We start from the raw sequence: 20,580 nt of genomic DNA, 5'->3' as shown, positions 1-20,580 counted from the left end.
GTTTTACAACCTTAACTTAACAAGTCTTAACTATTATTTTAAGGCTAAGCTAAGTTTGTTAGCTAGTATGGTCTCGGTTTTTTACACCGTCAAAATATAGCAAACTACTCACAGCATTCAGGTGACTTTTCATGCTTGTTGTGCCACCATGGTAGACCAGTTTCAAATTGCATATTTGGCACACTGCCTTTTGTCTTGTCTTCACTGTGTTCCCACACAGCTGAAGTCTTAAGCATTTTGTCTTCCCTTTAATGGCCAAGGTGAACTGAAGTGTGACGTTCACTGACCGCTGTGAGGATAGGAATATCATATACCCCCCAAAAAGAAAGAAAAAGATTATTCGAATCCTAAAATTAATAATTGATTGCCTTCCCAAAGAGCAAAAGTACAACTTTGTCCACAGAGGTTGCCTAATTCAACGCAAACCGAAACTTCTTCACAAAAGAGTCATCGTTTCACCATACAGTAGCTGCAAACCTGAGAGTCCTTGCTTAACATGGTTTCTTTGATGTGTCTACACGATCCACTAAGTTGAGCAGTTTGCTGTACAAGCTGCTGCAGCGTCATCTGTAGACATTGACAGAAGCAGCTTGTTTTTTCCTTGTCTGCCCTGCATTTCCGTTCCTGGTTATTGAATTTTCTGAACTAGGGATCTTTCTGTTGCACTTCCAGACTTTTGTTACTTTATTTCTTGTTCTGAACCTGTCATCAGTCAAAGATCAGAATCTTCTCTCACAAAACCCCTTAACCTCCAGAGGCTGTGTGCTTCCAGTGACTCACAACACATGTCAACAAAGACATGAAAAAAATATTTATAAAATAAAAACACATCTCAAAGACGTATTGACATACTGTGGGGCTTTGATGAAAGACTACTGGGAGCACACAACTAAGCAGCACCGATGATGTTATCTCGGCTTATTTCAAAGGCCTGACAGCGGATCTACAGTGACACTTGCTCCTAGAGCCATTTGGAAAATGAAAGCCCTTGCTGCATCAAGCTGCACTCTTAAGACCTGAGCGGATGAAACCAACTCCTCCGCGCTTTGTTGTTGTGTGTCTATTTAGCGGAGAATGAAATAGATCGAGAAGATGGATGGACAGACAGCGATGTTGATATGACACAGCTGGGACCTACTCTCAGTTTAACAACACCAGAAATATTATGATGCGTGTCCGAGCTGGCAGAGCTCACTGAAAGCCCCAGGCCTCCCATCATATTGAAGGGCACGACATATCACTCCTGTACCGCTTGTCAATGAAGACTATGGCCAGTGGGAGACTGGTTATGTGAAGAGCTTAACAGAAATACACTTCAATAAAATGTTCAGCCTTGATAAATCACTTTTTTTTTTTTTACATTATTCAAAGCATACGCAACACAATTATATTTTCAGTTTTCAGATATTAGATTCAGCATCCGTTTGCTGTTCTCTGGTTCTACCAAGCCAAATTACTGAGAATAAGCAGTTTAATAGATTTTCATATAGGGCAAAAACAAAGTATTGTCAAATTCCATGGAATGATTTTTTTAACAAACAAGACGGTAATACTTTGGCCTCTCAAGCTCTCCATTTTTTTTTTTTTTTTTTTACAATGGCCTTGAATGCATCACAAAGGAGAATTTTGAGCTTTAACCAAGCTCACAGCTGCCAGACCAGACAATTCTATCAACACTTTGTCCATGAGAATGATGACAGGAAATAGTGGCAATTGTGTGTCAGGGCAAAATGATGCAGAGGTAGGAAAGGTTCTGTTCAAACAAAGCTTCAACTCCGACTTAAAAAAATAAATCAATAGTATGATGAATTTGCAGCTAATGTGTTAGAAGAGTTAGGAAAATGAACTTATATATCACATTTAAAAGACCTCTGTTAGATAAGAATTACTTTATGTGTTATTATGGTAGTATATTAGTTAACGTTGCCTTCTTTCCGTCTGCATTTTCAATTAAACAATCTTTTAAAAAGATCACGTATTCTGAGCTTGTCTGTGCCAGGATCTGTCCTTCCCATCTGTCAAAAGAATGAACATTTTATATAATCTCCTTTTTAAACTCATCTCCAGAGCTGATTAAGATTCTTGGTAACGTTCCTGCTGACATGTGGAGAACGTGCTTAATTCAATGTCATCTGTCTTTATTTTGCTATTTTTAGTGTTTCTCCTGGTATTGCCGTGACGAAGAACACTTTTTGATCCCTACTCTTGATATGCTCGTTCAGTGCCTACTTGTTCTAGACCTTTTCTTCATAAACCTTAACATTTTTTCCCTTGATAAGCTGTGCTTCATGATCAAAGGCTTTTCATGGGAGCTGTGGTGAGCAAAAATGGCCACAATGACAACAAAACTTGGAAAAGGAGGCAACATTTTAAAACCAGCATTTTCTTTAAGTTGAGACAATATAATGAATATGCAAGCGTACTTCTATAACACTAGATTAGTCATGTACTAGTGAGTTTTCTCAAATGCATTTACACACAAAAAGTATACTTTATGTGGAAAAGCAAAACCGATTTCTGATTTGATTATGAACTGTTACTTTCTACGCATTATTGTGTGTTCTGCACATTGGCTAATGAAAAATAGTTCATGAATCTCTGAAATAGGAAGTCAAATCATGGTCCCTGCTGCTCTTGAGTCCGTCCACCCGTGGCAGGCGGGTTAGGATGTTCAGTGTGAGCTGCATTAATCAGGCAGTAGCTCCCTCGATCGATTATGATCGGACCTCCAAGGGAGGAAGAGAAAGTGGCGAGGTAAGCATGGACTTCAGGCAAAATGCAAACATCTGCATATGTTGGTAGCAGTTAATTTCAAGGACCCTTACTGCGTTGATCGGTGTACGCTCCCGCCCTCCACTCCTCCTTCATTAACGCCGGTTTACCTTTCCTCATGCTCATGTTTTTGAGCTCATCTATCTGCCATCTGCCTCCCTCCTCTCTTTTTTTTCTTCTTTCTATTTTTATCTCTTCTCCTCCAACTTCTTTCCCACACTTTCCTGCACCTGCTCTGACTTTACGTCTCTATTGTGACATCTCTGTCAATGTCCATTTCTTGTTCTACAAAATGGGAACACATAATTTTTTTTTTTAAATTGTCTTCTTGTGTCCTCCCTTTCCCTTTGCTTCCTCCCTACACACTTCTATTCCCTTCTATACTTTTTGGTCTTATCACCTGCCCACATATCACTGCCTCCAACACACTCGCACACATGCATGCACACGGACACACACACACACACACACACACACACACACACACACACACACACACACACACACACACACACACACACACACACACACACACACACAATGTCAAATTAATTCCTTCTGCGTTCCCGCTCACCGTCAGTGGTCCTTTATCTCTGAGGGTTGTGGAAAGGTGACTGGATGGCTCCCCATCATTAAAAACTCATCATCTGAGATGACACAGTCTACCATTATTGGCTTTCACTTTTTTTCTCCAACAAAGGATGTGTCTATAAAATCCAATTGCTGGATGACTATTCAAGCGAAGTCTCATTAAAGGTGAATTTAACACCTTTATGGACATCATGAATGGGGGACTAACACAGAGAGAATACAGTCATAGAGGGAGTAATATCAATTCTTGCACAGAATGTCAGAACTCTGAACAATTTAAAAGCATATTCTTCTGAAATGTAAAAAGAGAAAGGGGCAGATAATGCTTTCAAGAGAGAGATAGAGAGGGAGGGAGGCAAAAGAGAAAAAGATGGAAATGTCAAAATAGATCATCTCAGTGGAAGACGTGTCGGTCGGCTCTCTCCTGAACAGAGGCCCTCCTAAAAGGTCACGTCAATAATTCCCCGTTTCTCCAGCTGGCCATTAATCATTTGGTGGTACATCTGTCATCATAGGGGGCTAATGAGATCTACATAGATCATTTCTTCCTCTGGCTGGAGGACAGCCCTGCTGCTTAGAAAAAACAAAAAGCACTCTCATTGATCTTGTGTTGCTCTCAGAGGATCCACGTGTGGCCAGAGTCTGTGTCCCCCCGTAGTGGTCCTTACTTTTAGCTTTTTTTATTCAGAGGTTTGAGCCAGAAACTTGTGGTTGATTTAATGAAGTATATTAAATGGATGATGTATGAATCATATCAAAGCATGCTGGGAGAAAGTTGTGACTAAAATGTCCTACTACCTAAAGATATAGAGAAAAAAACAGCCAGACAGTAGAATAATAAAGTGTAGAAGCTGTCTTTTACATTGGATTGAAAGCAATTGTTTTGCATTCAGCAAAGATGGCATCTTTATCACTATCTTATGTAGGTGTGCAGGATATGGGCCATGTGGCTTAAATGAAATATAGAGCCTTTAATTATGTTGAAATCTTCCCTTTTTCTGACAAAGTGATTGATTGCAAAAATCAGAAAATGAAATGTTCCTCTCATGCTCTGTCTTGACTTACTCAGGTTGTTTAGTTAAGCTGTGATGTTGTATTCATTCCAAAGAAAGCTGTGAGGCAGTATTTCATTTTATTTACCTCTGTCTTCAAGCAGGGCCAAATTTAACTTTAACCTGATTGAACCCTTTGCTCATTAATCATCCTGTCAGACAATAAATCAGCAGTTCAGATCTATAAAACTCTAGTTTAACAATGTCAGAAGAGCCGTTCATCAATTTTTAGTGAATTTAAAAATGGATACACATCTGCGATCCTTTTTAAAACACCTGACTGGATGACAACTTGCTGGTCAATGATGCCTCGACCTTTATAAACACGGTATGCCCGACAGGTTTCAGACACATTGCCTTCTTGTCAGTGAAAATATGTAACTCAATGAACGATATCAGTCGGCGCCGCTTTTGTTCAGAGTTAAAATCAAAGTCTACTGTGTTTAGGCTGTACCTTCCAACATATGACACAACAATGTCTTTAAATGTGCAATTTCTGGGGATTTTGTCTGCTCGTTATGGTTATAACTGTCAGCGCCGGATTCTATGAGAATGGCTGCTAATAGATGCAAAACTTGTGCTCCTGCTTTATGCTCCGTCTCAAGGTCTAAATCACAAAGCATACTGGAGGATTGATTTTCAATAGCCAAGACGCCCAAAAGTTGTCCCGTTCCATGCACTTTGCTCCAGATCATCTCCACTGTGTGACTGATTTAACTCCTGGTTATATTAATTATAGTAATGTCATATTTACAGAACTTGTTTACAGGTTATTCATTTTTAAGTCATACAGAGGCGGAAATGTTTTCCTTATCACTGTAAAGTTTGTGGATGACATCTCTTTTAAAGACTGCCTAGTTACGACCTGGTCTCAACTGATGGTAATTTTTTCACTCTAAAATGTTTTCTCGTAATGCACATAGCTGTTCGCAGCTGTGATGGAGATTAAGATGTCTATGCAATGATGCCGTGTTGCATATAAAGGGGCCAATTTTTCTCCAAAAGATTGCGTTATGGCTGTTTTTTTTTTATGTGCAAACAGCACTGGTAGTGGTGCATTTAACCCCTTTTTTGTTTTCTGTTTTCTGATTGAAATGCTATCTTTTCTATCCATCACTTGCTCAAGTTGAAATCCTTTTTGTGAATCAGGCCCTCAGCTTTTAACGGGTGGCTGATGGAGATTCAAAGTGAGCATTTCCCTATAAATGTTGACACTTAAAAGTCCTCGATCAGGGATAAACCCACAAAGCAAAGGGCCTCCCTGACAGTGATTGTGGATCGTGATGGGGACGTCTCGTGTGGTGAATAAGTGATGTCGTTGCTGTCACTTCTGCACAGCAGGGAGGTTAAAAGTGGGAGAGAAGCACATCTGGTTTGAGAAAGTCTTGAAAAACATTAAAAGCATCAGACAAAGATTTTACTTTTGATTAAACATAAATGAAACCTCACATGCGGCTGCTCTACTGCATATCTGACACAAAAGAGAGAATCTTTCTACTTCTTGATGGCAAAAATTGCATTTGTAGCTCCCAGTTGATGTGTGTGTGTGTGTGTGTGTGTGTGTGTGTGTGTGTGTGTGCATGTGTGTTACATATGCATTAAAGGCATAAGTTGGGTTGTTTGCAAACTGGATGGATGAGTATGTCAATTATTATACATTTCACTTAAATCCAATATGCTTCCCCTGTCACTGTGATTACCAGACCGTCAGTCTTACATTTCCACTCTGACGACGCTGACAGTGCTGGCAAAATACAAATTCAATGCACATAAAAAAACATTTGCATGACGATTATTTGCACGTGTGTTCAATTTCCTCACTGCCCACACATTTCAGTCTTGACACAGCTACTGAATTTCTAACTTCCATGTTTTATTTACCTGTTTATATTCAGCCCATGTTCCCTGTAATCACAGATAATGCATCACCATATTCAGAATCAATTACAGGAGGAACACATGGCAGCCCACAAAGGCCATTCCTATTTTCTATTCCAGCCACCCCCCCCCCCCCCCCCACTTTTCTTTCTCCTCCAAAGACTATAATGCAAATCCATTGTTGTCATGGTCTGATCTTTTCTTTTCTATTAGAGAATCAAAGCTCATTATATGAGTCATAAGAGACCAGCCTTTGTGCAGGAGATGAATCAAATGGGTTTGAGTAGTGCTGTGCCATGCAAGCTCACTGCTGTCTCTTAATAGTGCTTGAACAAAAGCAAAAAAGACCAACTTCTACCTCAAAAAATAAATATGTGAAACCTTGGAGAGGTTCATATCCCCATTGCTCTTTTGGATCCCAGTACATCTGTTTTTGTTTTTGTTTTACTACAGGGTACTCCTTACACAATTACACTGGAGTAAATCTAACTGAACATAGCGCTATCTACACCTCTTACTCTTAAGCTGTTCTCTAGTCCATTAGGAACTCTCATTTTTAAACTGAAGGTTAGCACTGGAACATTTGTTTTCTCACTTCATTAAAAGTCCTTGTTTGGACTTTTGATAGAGAAACGCTTGCTGTTCTTGAAATGTAAACGTATGTAATATAAATGTAAATGGTGTGATAAAAAAATATTTGGCTTAATTATGTTAGTAAGAAATCTGTTGAAACAAATTATTGTCAGGATATTTTGTTATGACCTGCTTTAAAAGAGTTTAATTTCTTTGGCTGGTTTGTGATGGCGACTCTACTTAAAAACTGAAATGATATAAAAGTCAAATATTGTAGTCTTTAGGGTACATTCGTGTCTGAAAGTAGATGCAGATGGCCACAGAGAGCTCTGAGAGTACAACAGGGTCTTTTAGGAGTCCAGGAACAGTAATGGACACTGACGTCTATTTATAGTGGGAACAGCTAAAGACGGTGAATAGAAAGCAGAACAAAGAGGGAGAGCGAGCGGAGCCACCGGCAGTGTTTTTAGAAAGCCTTCATACAGTGCAGGACAGATAATGTAATGCAATTCAGCTTCATAAAACAGATGTGAAGATTTTCCTTTATTTTTATCATTATTTCATGCTCACATTCATTATAATATCAACAAAACGGTGGCTAAGGTTACAACCATTACAAAATTTCAACAATGTTCAGGAAATCTGCAAATTAAATAAATGGAAAAAATAATGACCTTCCACTACTATGATACAAATATCAGTATCCAGGCGCTATTTGGTTTGCAATGTGTCTACTTGACTTCCAAATTGCTGTTTGTTGAACTCAGAGTGTTTTCTGTGTAAACAAAAAATTTGAAAAATAGCCAGATGGAAAGAACTTTGACAAAAATGTAAAACATTTTTGGCATTTATTCAAAAGGAGGTACACTTCAAGCATTCAGTATTTTACCTTTCGGGCGGGTTTTGGAAAAAAACACAAAGATATGAAAAAACGGCTCACCACAGCGCCTTAAGGGGGGTTAGGCATGGACCACTCAGAGGCCTCAGAGCTGAAAATGTGCTGTGAAAAAGTTGTTTTGCTTTTTTTCAGGGGAGCCTACATTTTTTGCAGAGCTCTCGATTTACAAGATTACTGCTTGAGATCCTGACCAGCAATTTAACGCCAACATTTGTATTCTGAAATCTCTTATCCGCACATAGACAATACACTCACACTTTTCATGTTTTCAGTGTTTGCAGTTGATGTTCTAATCACTATTCTGACCATAACGTGCTGTACAGTGGTGAGAAAACATATTTTTAAAATCCATCTTCTGCTGCTCTCTGGGCGACACCGTAAAGTCACAACATGATTTATCCCTTTTTCTTTAGACATTTCCAAGAATTATGCCCTGTTTTAAGGAATCCCTGAAGGTACTAATTCATATTCTCCATATGATTGGACCATCAATACGGGGGGGTAAGTGAAGGTCGCTCTGACAGTTTTACGGGTTGGCAGGTTTGCCTGCCTTGCTGCTGTTGCTTCTCGAAGCTCTGTAATGCTTTTTTCCTGCAGCATCGCTGATCGTATTGTACGGTGACAGACGACCAGTTCACAAGACGGCAAATACAATCAAAGCTGCATTACACTGAGTCTGACCTCGGCTCTCTTGTTCCTGATAGGTTGCTCATAATACCAAGTGGCTTACCCTCCTGCTCCTAAAGGCCTTTCTCACTGGTTTTATTTATAGACCTATCTAGAATTATAATCTACAGAATTATTTTTTTTATCCACGCTGGGAAATTGAGAAGAGCAAGGTGACCTGTTAGTCAATGATCATAGATCAATAAACAAGCCCTGTGCATATTCAATAAATCAAGGCCCTGACCTCACATTGCATGCATTACATTGAGAGTTTTTTTTTTTTTTTTTACTGTCAAAAGCAATAGCAGTATAAACATGACCAAAGGCTTTATGAAGGGCTTTCACATCTATTATAAATGCTGGGAACATCCACTGACTGAAAAACAAAAGAGCACATATCTGCTCCCCGCTATCTGTGAAGCGCGGATGCATATTTAAACAATTTCCACCACTGTATTTGATATTAATGAACTTTCAGGCTGAGCCGCTGCTTGCTTGCTTAGGCGACATATCTCCCTGCTCACCTGTTATGAATATTTATAATACACTGGTGGACAAAGGTTAAGGAGACACATTTAGATTTTGGCTATCTGGCTCAAACTCTGCTCTTTTTTTAAGTCAAGAAATGTCGCTGTCCGTGGTGCTGAACTTGTGAGCCACTTATTCTCAAGAGTTGCAGCTTTTCCTTTCTGCTTTTCCTTAAATTATCTCTCTTTTTTCTCTCTCTTAACCTTTTGTCCATCTCATTTTGTCTTGGTACAGGTAATGTTGTAAGCTTCTGGTTGGTTGGTTGAATTGCCTCAGGACACAGAAAAGTTTAATCACTATTGTCAGAGATTGACAGGCTTGTTCACCAGCTGGCTGACCCCTCACCATCAAGAATTATATCGTTCTTGAAAAAGAAATATGAAAACCCTTTATGACCTTAATCTCCGAAATAAAAGGTCACAAAAATTCTTACGTAAAGGTCTGAAAAGGCGCTGTGTGATTAAATGCACTGCTGCCCTGGGTCCTGCCCTACTTGACCTGTGCTTGAGACAACTTTCATTCTCTTTTTCTGCTTTTGTCTTTACAACCATGACTCAGACTAAACGAGAAGCCTCCAGGACTATGAGTGTCATAAGTATGGCTGTGCATGGCAAAACAATTGCAGCCTGTCCGCTGCATAATAGACGGGTGGAAGTGTGAGTACTGTGTGGCATCCATGAAATCAATGGTCCACTGCTTGGTGGCTGGCTGACTCCCCTCCAAACACACCCAGGCGGGGGCCATAAAGGATGTTTATTAGGCTGACAAGTTGACACTGCAGCTCCTTGTCATGCTCTGATAATAGGGGCCAGGCGCAGACCAGCGGAAGCCTTGCTTCAGCTGGTTAGGAGACAGACAAGCCCTTCAGGGGTGCAGATAAGAAAGAAGAGGAAATAAGACAGGGGGAAGAAGAGAAAGAAGGACGAGGGAGGATTGTGTATTAGTGCGGCTCGTGACTGTTTTTTCTTGTGTTGAAAGAAAGTAAGGAGAGAAAATAGAACAGAGGCAGAGGAGCAAAGGTAGAGCCAGGAGAGGAGAGAAGAGTACAGAATAATAGAAGAAATGAATAGGGTATAAATTAGAGAGCTTTATGACATGACCCCAGGTAAAGTGTTATTAAAATTAGATCCCCTTTATTTTCAGTTTACACTCCCTGGAGTCACAAAAATAGTACACTTTTAATGCTCGCCATCACTCTACTATATTGACTTAATTCATCAGATTTTCATAGTACATACTAATTTTCTCTACCACATGACCTGCAGTTTAAACTGTGACCACTACCACTAAAGGGCTTCAAAACTCAGTGCTGTATTTTTTAAGACTTTGAATGTTGTTTTTCATTTTTCTTTTTAAAGGTATGTTCTTTTCTCCGAATTGCTATGACATGCTTTTCCTTGATTTTTCCTGCATTGGAGAATTAATAATATTCATCTTAGACTTTAAAATAAAAGTTTCAGGAACTCCACGTTCACTTCTTTTCACTTGTCTTTTCCTTTCTTCCCCCTTTCTTCCCCATCGTTCTCGAGTAATGAGCGGCTTTAGAGTCTCTGTGAGCGCAGAACAGATGTGAGCTATAAATCAGCTAATCAATGGCCCCAAAGCTGGTCCCTGAACAATATTGTAGGAAAACGGCTTGAGTGAGCCTCATTGATTCAGCTTCACAAATCGTTATTCCTCCAAGAAAGGCTGACCTTGAAAGACAACAAGGTCGTTATTTGTCACTTCAAACACTAGGAAACTTATTCTTATGTAAAGTTGCTCCCTGCAAATTAAACCAAGTGTTTTGTCTCATTGATTTTTGTTGCATATTTTAAAATGATTTAATGTGCACTTTTTTATCAGTGCAACCTCTACCCACACCCTGCATAATTATCTTATCACTCAGGGAACCAGGTCGAAGCACAGTGATGAGACGATAGGATGAGATGTGGCTTATTTCTTGCTAACTCATCATAAAATAGTGCAACCCTTTTGCTTTTTTTTCCACAAAGGGTCAGTCCTTTTGCGTCAGTGCTGCAGAGGGAACTTCCCAGCACCATTATGTCATTGGGAACAAGAGGACAGAGAGAAAGCGCTACAAAAGAAGCTATTTTAATTAAAGCTGGCAGATTTACTCGCCTAGCTGGGTTTAAAGCATAGGCTGCCCGGGCCGACGGGGGCCAAAGTGGCAGTCGTAAAAATGACTCATGCCAGGCGGGGGTAGAAAAGAGTCCCCTGAGGGATGGGCGAGGGAATTAAGGTGGAAAGTCGGAGGCTGTCCTGTAATGAGGACAAATAGCTGAGAAGTTTGTCATCTGTCAGAAGGTCTGGAGCTGGACAAGGAAATATGCACAGAGCATTTACCTTCAGCTTTTGGACGTTTCAGCTGCTCTATGCTGCTTTTAGTTAAAAAGGTGGGATGGGGTAACGACAAGAAAGACAAAAGCACTTGAAGTAAGTGTTTGCCGTGTTTAGTGTTTTACAGTAAGTTCCCCATCAGAATTGAAAGTTAATCCTTATGCCCATGGATATTCATGCTACTATGTGATAGATTTAAATCAGTGATGAACACATTTCTTAACTAACATTGTGTAATAAATTACCCAACACTTTAAGAGACAGATCAGATATTAGCAACATATTTGCTTCACACTAAAACTCTTCATCCCTTAGCCAGAAGAGTTACTTTTTAAGTAAATGAATATCTTATATAGGATCCTTTCTTCAGAGCACATACTGTACTGTAGGCACTAGGCAATGTGTGACTGGGGCTGTTTGTGTATGTGTGTGTTTTTGTGTGTCAGTGTGTGCTTTTGGCAACTATCAAACACACTGAGTACATGTGTAAAGTGTGGCACATGTAGCAGCTGCTGTCCCTTTCCAGTGCCAGATTTCATTGGTTGTGTGGAGCCAAAAGAAGGGCCGTCAGGTTCAGGCATGTCACTGTGTGATTCTGTTTTCTGCCATTCTGATGGTGTGAAAATCATCCATCACCATCCCCTTCTTTTTTTAAATATTTGATTTTTGTCTTTGTCTCACCGCCTACACTTGTGCTTCTCTCATCTCGCTCCCTTGTTCTATCTCTCTCTCCTCCAAGCTGTTGGACGTCTCCAGAATTGAATGAGTGATAAATTGAAAGCTGTGAAATAATAATCCCCTAACACACACACACATCCTCTCTAAAGTACAGTCTGCTATGACAGCAGATGTATGTCAGCACTGTCATATATTCCTCTCTGTCTGTTTGGATGAATTTATCGTTTAAACTCACCATATGTAAATTCCTTTATCCATGTCTTTGTTTCCCTCATGTCACTTTTTTCGCTCTTCTTAATCTTTTTTAGAAGCCAACAAACAAAGAGAGGGACAGATTTGTTGGGCACGATGCCATCTTGAATGCCGCAGAACAAAAGACTGGGTGTTTTTGGAAAATTTGGAAAATGATTAATTTGCTTTTAATAATTCAAGGAGAGCAACTTGATGGAATTTGAATTGACTGAGTATTTGAAATGAAACAAGCCCCTCGCCGTTCTCTCCTAGCGTCTCATACTGGAGAGCAGGTGGACTTTATTGCTTTAGCTACTTGTCAGGCTGTCATTTGTATTGAAACTGCTTCGCTTACAAAAAATACAAATATATGTCTTCAGAGAGGAGCCACAGAAAGGAGGGCTTACAGCTGGTGGGATAAATAAAGTGACAAATATGCATGTATTGCTGAGGTTATAAAGGAAAACTGCAACTTTTTTGCAAGTGTATTTAAACTTAAATGTAATGATAAACACATTTGCATTACCAATTTTGAATCGATGGCACTTAATCAAAGAAACCCTTTAAACAGTCAATCAACAAACTCCCCACCCATCTTCTTAAAGAGTGTGTGGGTTTATACACGTATCTCACAACAGACGCATAAATACTCTCTATAAGACTTTATATCACAAAATGCATTTTGACAACTATCATCCTTGCTTTAGATTTGTCTTAAAGCTGTAGGTATTTTACAAAGTCTTGTTTTCAGCTTTGCCTTCTCTATAAACAGGATCTGCCACTCAAAGTGTAACCTTAGTATCGCAAGTACCCTGAAAAAATGTGCATTTTTTTTCTGGAACAGCCAAAGCCTGTCTCCTTTACTTTGGCTTCTTTACAGCATTTTTTTTTCCCTGGAAGTGCTCGCCTACCCTTCTTCTGGTGAGATGGTATGTTGAGGTAATCAGATGTGCTCAATATGGATCTCCTTCTGTCTGCCTCGGTCTGCTTTGTTTTCTCATTTGAAGCGTGTTATTTGCAATAGAAACTCACCTATAGGCATTTCTTACAAAAAATACAACAACCCTAAAACTCAAAATGTTTGCAAAGCTAGTTCCCGTCTTTACCACCTTAATTTGAATTATTTGTTTGTTCATGCTTTAATTTAAAAAACTCACTGCTCAGCTACAGCTTGTTTAGTTATACACTTTTGTTTCTATAGCTATTTTTTAGTTTAATGAGACATAAACAACATTTGGATTTCAGACTGCTTTCTGATCTTGTAAACACAGAGGCATAGAAATAAGTATTCTTAAGTATGTCACAACAGTTATTATTTCAATACTGAATATTACCTGTCTGTGTCTGGTTTTTCATTTCTCTTCCTCTAGCTAAGTATTTAAGTTCACAGTGAGATCCCAGGCTCAGCTGAAACCACTCGGGGGACTTGATAACAGTTGCAGCTGATAAAGCATTTGTGTTTACCTGCTTACATAAAGTTTGTGACACAGGCAGTTTAAAGCTTTGTTTAACAAACACTTGAACTTAAGCTATCGCTGATTGTAAGTCTGAGCGCTGCAACAGTCTGCCAGCCTCATTAAGATGATGAGAGGAAGCCCTAAAACAAATGCCTTATGGAACAGGAAAGGTCACACCCCGTAATACTTATAGTTCCTACATGCACACACACACACACACACACACACACACACACACACACACACACACACACACACACACACACACACACACACACACACACACACACTGTCTCAATCAAGAATCTGTATCAAGTGCTGGCTCATGTCTCAAGTGTAAAATGATAGTCATTTCTAGTGTCCTTCAAAACCGTAATAAATGGTAACTAGAAAAATTTTGTGTGCAGAATTTGCTTATTATGTTGTCATACAGAACACGGTTACGTCACAGAAATAGTGACGCAAAGACCGTTTTGTTTGGCAACGAGATAAGACAATGAAATGTCTGAACTTTAAATAAAAATACACAGCTTTATGACTTTTGAGGCAGAACATTGACATGCAAGATTAAGACTATAAAATAGATTAGTGAGTAGAATACAGAAGTCTTGTGATTTTTAACGTTTGCAAGACTGTTTTCTTACTATATCTTCTAGTTTTAGTGTGTGTACTTTTATTTATTTATTTATTTAACACGGGTGGGAATGTGTGTTAGTGAGGGAGAGATGCACCTGCAACAAACTGTAGCACCTGGACAGTGTTTCCTTTTTCTTTTTTTTCTCTCAGGAAATATGCCTATTGCTTTTTGAACACATTTAATACAGACAGAACAGGAACAGCAAGGGCTGCCCCTTACCAAAAAGGGAGAAAGAGACTAGATACAAAGCAGACAAATGGAAAAAAAAGGGCAGATATGAAGCATAACAGTTTGTATCAGACACACAACAGTACAAGTAACCAAAAAACTACTTCAGTAAAGGGTCCCTGATCTCATCAAACACACCCTTCTTCATTATAAAATCTCAGTCTCCTGGAGTGTCTTTCTGTGTAATCTTTCTGTAACTGCCTTGTCTTTGTGTATTACTGATGAATAATTACTGTCTTTGTAAAAAAAAAAAAAAAAGGTGTCAAATGACTGTTTTAGTGTCCCTGTTCTTTTCATGTCAATGTGAATAATTAAAATAAAATTCCAAGCCACACGACAGTTCACACGTTTAAAACCTCTAAAACTTCTCTCCTCTCCTCTTACAGCTGCAGCCCACAAGAGAAACAACAAACCGATCGAGTCAGGTGCTCTCAAGGTTAGTTGAATTTTTACTACATGCTTCATCGTAGACTCGAGTATATACAGTATGTACTGTATGTTTATATGCAAAGTGGATACTTGTGTCCTCACTGAAATCTCCCTGTCTTTATATATATTTGAGAATGTACACAGGCAAACTGGCAAAAATACATTAACACAGCAATGAAAAGCGACGCAGCATGAGGCTGTGACTAGAAGACACAGACTCAGTCTTTATGCTTTTTCAAAGCACACATGAATGATCCTCTGATAATGGCTGCTGTACCTCTTTGTGTTTGTCTTAAATGTCCTCTGAAAACGTTTACATTATCACAGCTTGGGTTTTCTCTTTGATAGTCGGCTCCACTTTAGGTTTTGATAAGAAAAGGCCTGTTTGGTATCTGTCTATAGCCCTATTCACACTGCCTGTTCAAGGGGCGATATTAACATCCCTGTGACATATCACTTTCTATATGAATGTCACAGAGGCATAATGGGGGTACTAGTTGATTTACCCTCTGTACCCCTTTAGGTGGTAGTAACAGGGATGAGACGCAAGTATACGTGTGTGTAAGTGGAGTTCTCGCTGTTTCTCTAGATGTCATGCTTCTGCAACACTGCAACGCAATGTGAATTCTCAGACTAAGAGACTCATTTAGGGCGGTGCTGAATCAATCACTATTGCATCAAGCAGAGATGGAAAATATAGTTTGTGTTATTACAGCCATGAACACAGGCTCTGTGTTTTTGCTGATAATAGTTATGGCTATGATAAATCCTTTCTATAAAATAAGGGACACACACATATCCTTTCTTGAACTTTTACAAATAATTTTATTTTGTATTTTTGAATTCTTACATAGGACTTTAAAAACCAATAGCCAGAATACAAGCTGCTCAGCATCAAAGTTTATTGATCACCCCAATGTGTTTGTCCCTCTGGATTCACCTCAGAAGTGTTTCATCTTTCTCTACAAATATTTTGGCATATCAAACTCTGTTTCGACCCTGTGGTGGAGAAGTTTGTAACTCACAGTGGTGGGAAGAGAGGTGAGAGGAGAGAGGAGGCAGCGCTGCATCTTTCTAATTAGTTCTCATAGGAACCCGGCCATTGATTGTTGCAAATGCCCATTGATTTCCAGCAGGGCCCTACACTATTTGACGTCTGTGCTAAATGCCACAGGACAGATGACGTCTGCATGTCGGTGATGTCGGTGACATCAGTACGTCTTTTTGTGTTAAGGTGTGTGTATCAGTGTGTGTTACTGCATATTTAAATGCGTCTGTGTTAAATGAGAATTGGTCTGTATTGCTGACGAATAGGAAAATGGCTGCATTCCTCCCGGCCCTTGCAGCCTAATCGAGAAACATTGATCGGGCCAGGGGCAACAGTTTGCTTACTTGCACATCGAGATAGCCAAAGGCTATTGACAAACTGTTTGTTCTCATAGGATGAAATCACAAGATTTCCCTCTCTGTGGTCTAAACAGATCACTATGTCAGAAGGTCAGAAAGAGTGCTACAATTTATCAGCCAGTCTCCTTCCATGTTTTTAGTAACAAAGTGTTGGTTGATGCAATTCAATAAGAACCTTAAACATCCATTAATGACTTGTGTTGTAATGCTTACTTTGCAGATGTTGAAATGACTTTATGTTCATTTGAAAAGATTGTAATTTACATATAATCATTAAAAAAACTGCTGGTTCATATCAACGTAGAATTAATATAAAACTGAAATTAAAATCTCAAAATAATATCTAGCTCTGTTTCCTGGTTGACATATAATTACAACAGCTGATAACGAAAGTTATAAAATTAACAATCAAAGTTTCGCTCCTCTGAAAATAGAGCTGTGAGATACTTTATGAAGAGAGACACACATGCTATTACTTTAATTTAATAACACAATGGTGTTGGCAGTGTGAAAAGGTGACATAATTGAAATATGCCACTAGCTGCTCAAACTTTCAGTTTTGGAGACACTGGACCTACCCATTAAAGATAGCCTGATTCACTCACATGCACACTGATGTGTTTTGATTTCACCAATCAGGAAGTTGTGAGGAAGTTTGGCGATACTGAGGATATTGGCTCCCTTTCCACTTTTTTTGCTCAAGTTTATGAGGCGACAAATATCTCCTCCGAGGTTCAGCAAAGCCTCAGTGTCTGAATGTCTTCTAAGTGAATGCTCAGTTTTGGCCCCTGATCTCATAACACACATTTGTCTACGATATGAGCTTCATGTTCTAAACTCAAAGGTGTCATTCTTGGTCTTTGATACACTCAGCCCATTGTAGTGATACTTAAAATGGTAAATTCTCCATGTATGAAATGGTAATGTGTTTTATTATGGCTTCGAGTAAGAGCTGTCTAGTACAACAAACATAAAATAGAGTAAAATATTAATGTTTTTTACTTGTGAATGTGTAAACGTGTCACTTGAATGTTGCTACCTGCTTACAGTGGATTTGTTGTCTCTGCAAATGGCCTGCTTTAATGGGAATTTGCCTGTCATTGTTCCTCGCTCTCATTTCTGTGAGAGGTCTGACTAATGCAACACCTTGTCCTTAACTTCCATTTGAATATATCTGTCTGGTCAGCAGAGAGAGAAAGTGACAAAGACAGAGTGACTCAGTCAGAGACAGAGGTGAAAGAGGAGGAAGAAGAAGGAAAGTTAGTGTGAAAAAGATACATTAAGAAAGTGAGGGACACGTCAAGAGACGGAGGGAAAGATGGATAGGACGACTGATTGTAACAGAGAGGGCCATGCAGTGCCGCATCTATATTAGGCTTCTGAAGGAAATCTAATGTGATTTGCTTGGCTAATGAGACAGGCGGCCATTTGTAATTTCAGTGTAAGTTCACTGATTTTCATGCTTTTTTTCTGAGCCGTGTACCTACATTCCCGCCCTGATTACCCAGCGGTTGGAGACGTTTATTTTTAGTCGTTGGGAGCATTTGTAGACAGGCCGTGATGAATGGGCACAGTCTGCCATTGTGGCAGCAACAACAGTAGCAGGATTGACTGTATTGTTGGCAATAATGCTCTCACTACATCACACAGAGAAAAACACAGCTCTGTTTGCTTAAAGTTTAGTTTGGACTTGCTGAGTTTATAATGGAGAACTAAACATGATGGCAGGTAAAAGAACAAGGATCTAAGTCAAATAGGAGAAAACATGGTGCTCTGAAAGGCATTTAGCTACAGGCTAGCTTAGCATAGGTATTTATTTGTTTTACCTTTAAATAAGTACCTGAACAGTATTTTGTTTTTTATTATGTATTTTTGCTGCTATTAATTCTAGGGAGTTACTTCCTTTACGAGACAAATTATATTATTAAAGCAATATAGAGTTCACATGGTGTAAAGTTTATAAGTGTTAAAATGTTGTAAGAAAATCTATTTGTGATGTCTGAAACATATGCAGTTGGAGTTCTTTTGTGCTCCTAAAAATAACATTGTTTGGTAAACAATATAATTCCACCTACATGAAATTATTTTTAACAGGTAATCCAAACAGTTAAATGTTTTTTATGGAATCTATCAGCTAGTTTCTGAAGTTTTTCTGGTTTTATTATAATTTACGTCAGAGAAAGACAACAATCTCGTGGATAATTAAAACTCAAAAGTTATTTAAAGTATGAGTTAACTTGTTTCACAAGTTATCAAAAATTATGTAATTTTCTAATAATATAATTTATACATAACTATGCCCAGTACAAACAAGAAACATAGAGTACCTTGGTGCCAATCATTATCTTTCACAGTAAAAGACCCAGACGTTTTGTCGCCAAATTCAAGGAGAAAATCCCCACATATCACTGGCCTATGACCTGATATAATCAATCAATCAATCAATCAATCAATCAATCAATCACATTTATTTACAAAGCACATTTGAAAACAGCAACAGCTGACCAAAGTGCTGTACATGAAACAAGAGAGCAATACAAATTAAAAAGAAAAGCAAAAATAAAAAGACAAACTCAAACATACATGTTTGCCTACACACATGCACACAGAATACTTACAATATAATTAGACAATAATATTATAAGACATTTGATTGAAGTACATTGGAAAGAAGTACAAGCAACCTAACTAGTACTCAAAAGCCAACGTGTAAAAATGTGTTTTGAGGCAGGACTTCAAAAATTCCACAGAGGGGGCAGACCTGACTGAGGGAGAAAGGCTGTTCCACAAGCGAGGGGCCTTGACCGCAAAGGCTCGGTCACCTCGAAGTTTATAGCGAGAGTGAGTTACAGCTAGGAGGCTCATGTTAGAGGATCTGAGGGGCCTGGCCATTGTGTAGGGGCTGAGGAGATCAGTAATATAAGAGGGTGCCAGGCCATTTAGTGGTTTAAAAATAAACAATGCAACCTTAAAATCAATTCTGTAGTAAATTGGAAGCTAGTGAAGAGGGGCTAAAACAGGGCTGATATGCTCCCTTTTACGTGAGCCAGTAAGCAGCCTGGCTTCAGCATTTTGAACCAGTTGCAGTCGTGATAGGGATGACTGGCTGATCCCAGAGTACAGGGAGTTACAGTAGTCGAGACGGGACGAGATGAAAATGTGGATTATTATTTCTAAGTCATGAAAGGAGAGGATAGGTTTAAGTTTCGCGATGGTTCTTAACTGAAAGAAACTGGTTTTAACTGGTTTTAACTACTGATTTGATCTGGTATTCAAATGTGAAGGTGGAATCAAATATTACTCCAAGGTTCTTTGCGTGTGGCTTGATGAGGGAGGAAAGCTGACCTAAGCTGCTTGGGACCTGTTTTATGGCTTCGGAGGGGCCAAAAAGAACCACTTTAGTTTTGATTTCATTCAGCTGTAAGATATTCTCGGCCAACCAGCATTTGTTGTCTTCCAGGCACTTTGTAAGAGAATTGACGTCTGATTGATTTTTGGGGTTTATGGGTAGGTATAGTCGGTTATCATCTGTGTAACAGTGATAAGAAATGTTGTGCTTTTCCATGATTTTTCCAAGCAGGAGCATGTAAATGGAGAAAAGAATAGGGCCTAGGATGGAGCCTTGAGGGACCCCGCAGGACAGATTGGCTGTAGAGGAAGAGGAATTGCCTATGTTCACTGAGAACGTTCTACTTTTTAAATAGGAGATGAACCAATTCAGGGCGGAGCCTCCAACACCAACCGTGACAGTATAAGATTTTTAACTGTACTGTACATTATGACCCATTCAGTTAACACATTAAGAGTTAACACAGTTTTACTCCAAAAATGTTTAGTTATAAGGAAACCCCAGTGTTATATGAGCCTATCATAGCTTACTAGGTGAAATTGTAAATGTGGTAAAAGGGGCCCAGACTAACATATAATGGTTTAATATATTTAGATGTAGTTGACTAGTAGATTAATCATTGATTTGTTTACTAGTTAAAGAAATATTCTCAACTGCATTAAATAACCCTGAAGTCCCAACAGGAGCCTTGTGGACAAGTTCAGTTTGAATCTAAGTCGACATCTGTTTTGTTTTAATCTTTGTGTTTTTGTCCATTTCATAGAAAAGATATGCACATTAAAATGACTGTATATTCTGCAACAGCATTGGCATTGACCTGTTTAATCCATTTTCTTCAGTTTTGTAAAATAGATTCAAAAAGTTGT

At 39.0% G+C, this 20,580-nt stretch overlaps 1 protein-coding gene across 4 annotated transcripts in view; it reads left to right on the top strand.

Annotated features, from left to right (window-relative positions):
- The window catches only part of tnr (tenascin R (restrictin, janusin)), a 161,962-nt gene that overhangs the window by 34,220 nt on the left and 107,162 nt on the right, over positions 1–20,580 (top strand). For all 4 annotated transcript variants that reach the window (XM_065954041.1, XM_020643727.3, XM_065954040.1 and 1 more), the window contains exon 2: positions 14,916–14,965. The gene's annotated coding sequence lies outside the window, so the exon portion shown is untranslated. The remainder of the gene's footprint in view (positions 1–14,915; positions 14,966–20,580) is intronic.

The sequence above is a fragment of the Labrus bergylta genome, chromosome 4, assembly GCF_963930695.1.
Source record: "Labrus bergylta chromosome 4, fLabBer1.1, whole genome shotgun sequence".
NCBI lineage: Eukaryota > Metazoa > Chordata > Actinopteri > Labriformes > Labridae > Labrus > Labrus bergylta.
This window is presented reverse-complemented; position numbering and strand designations above follow the sequence as displayed.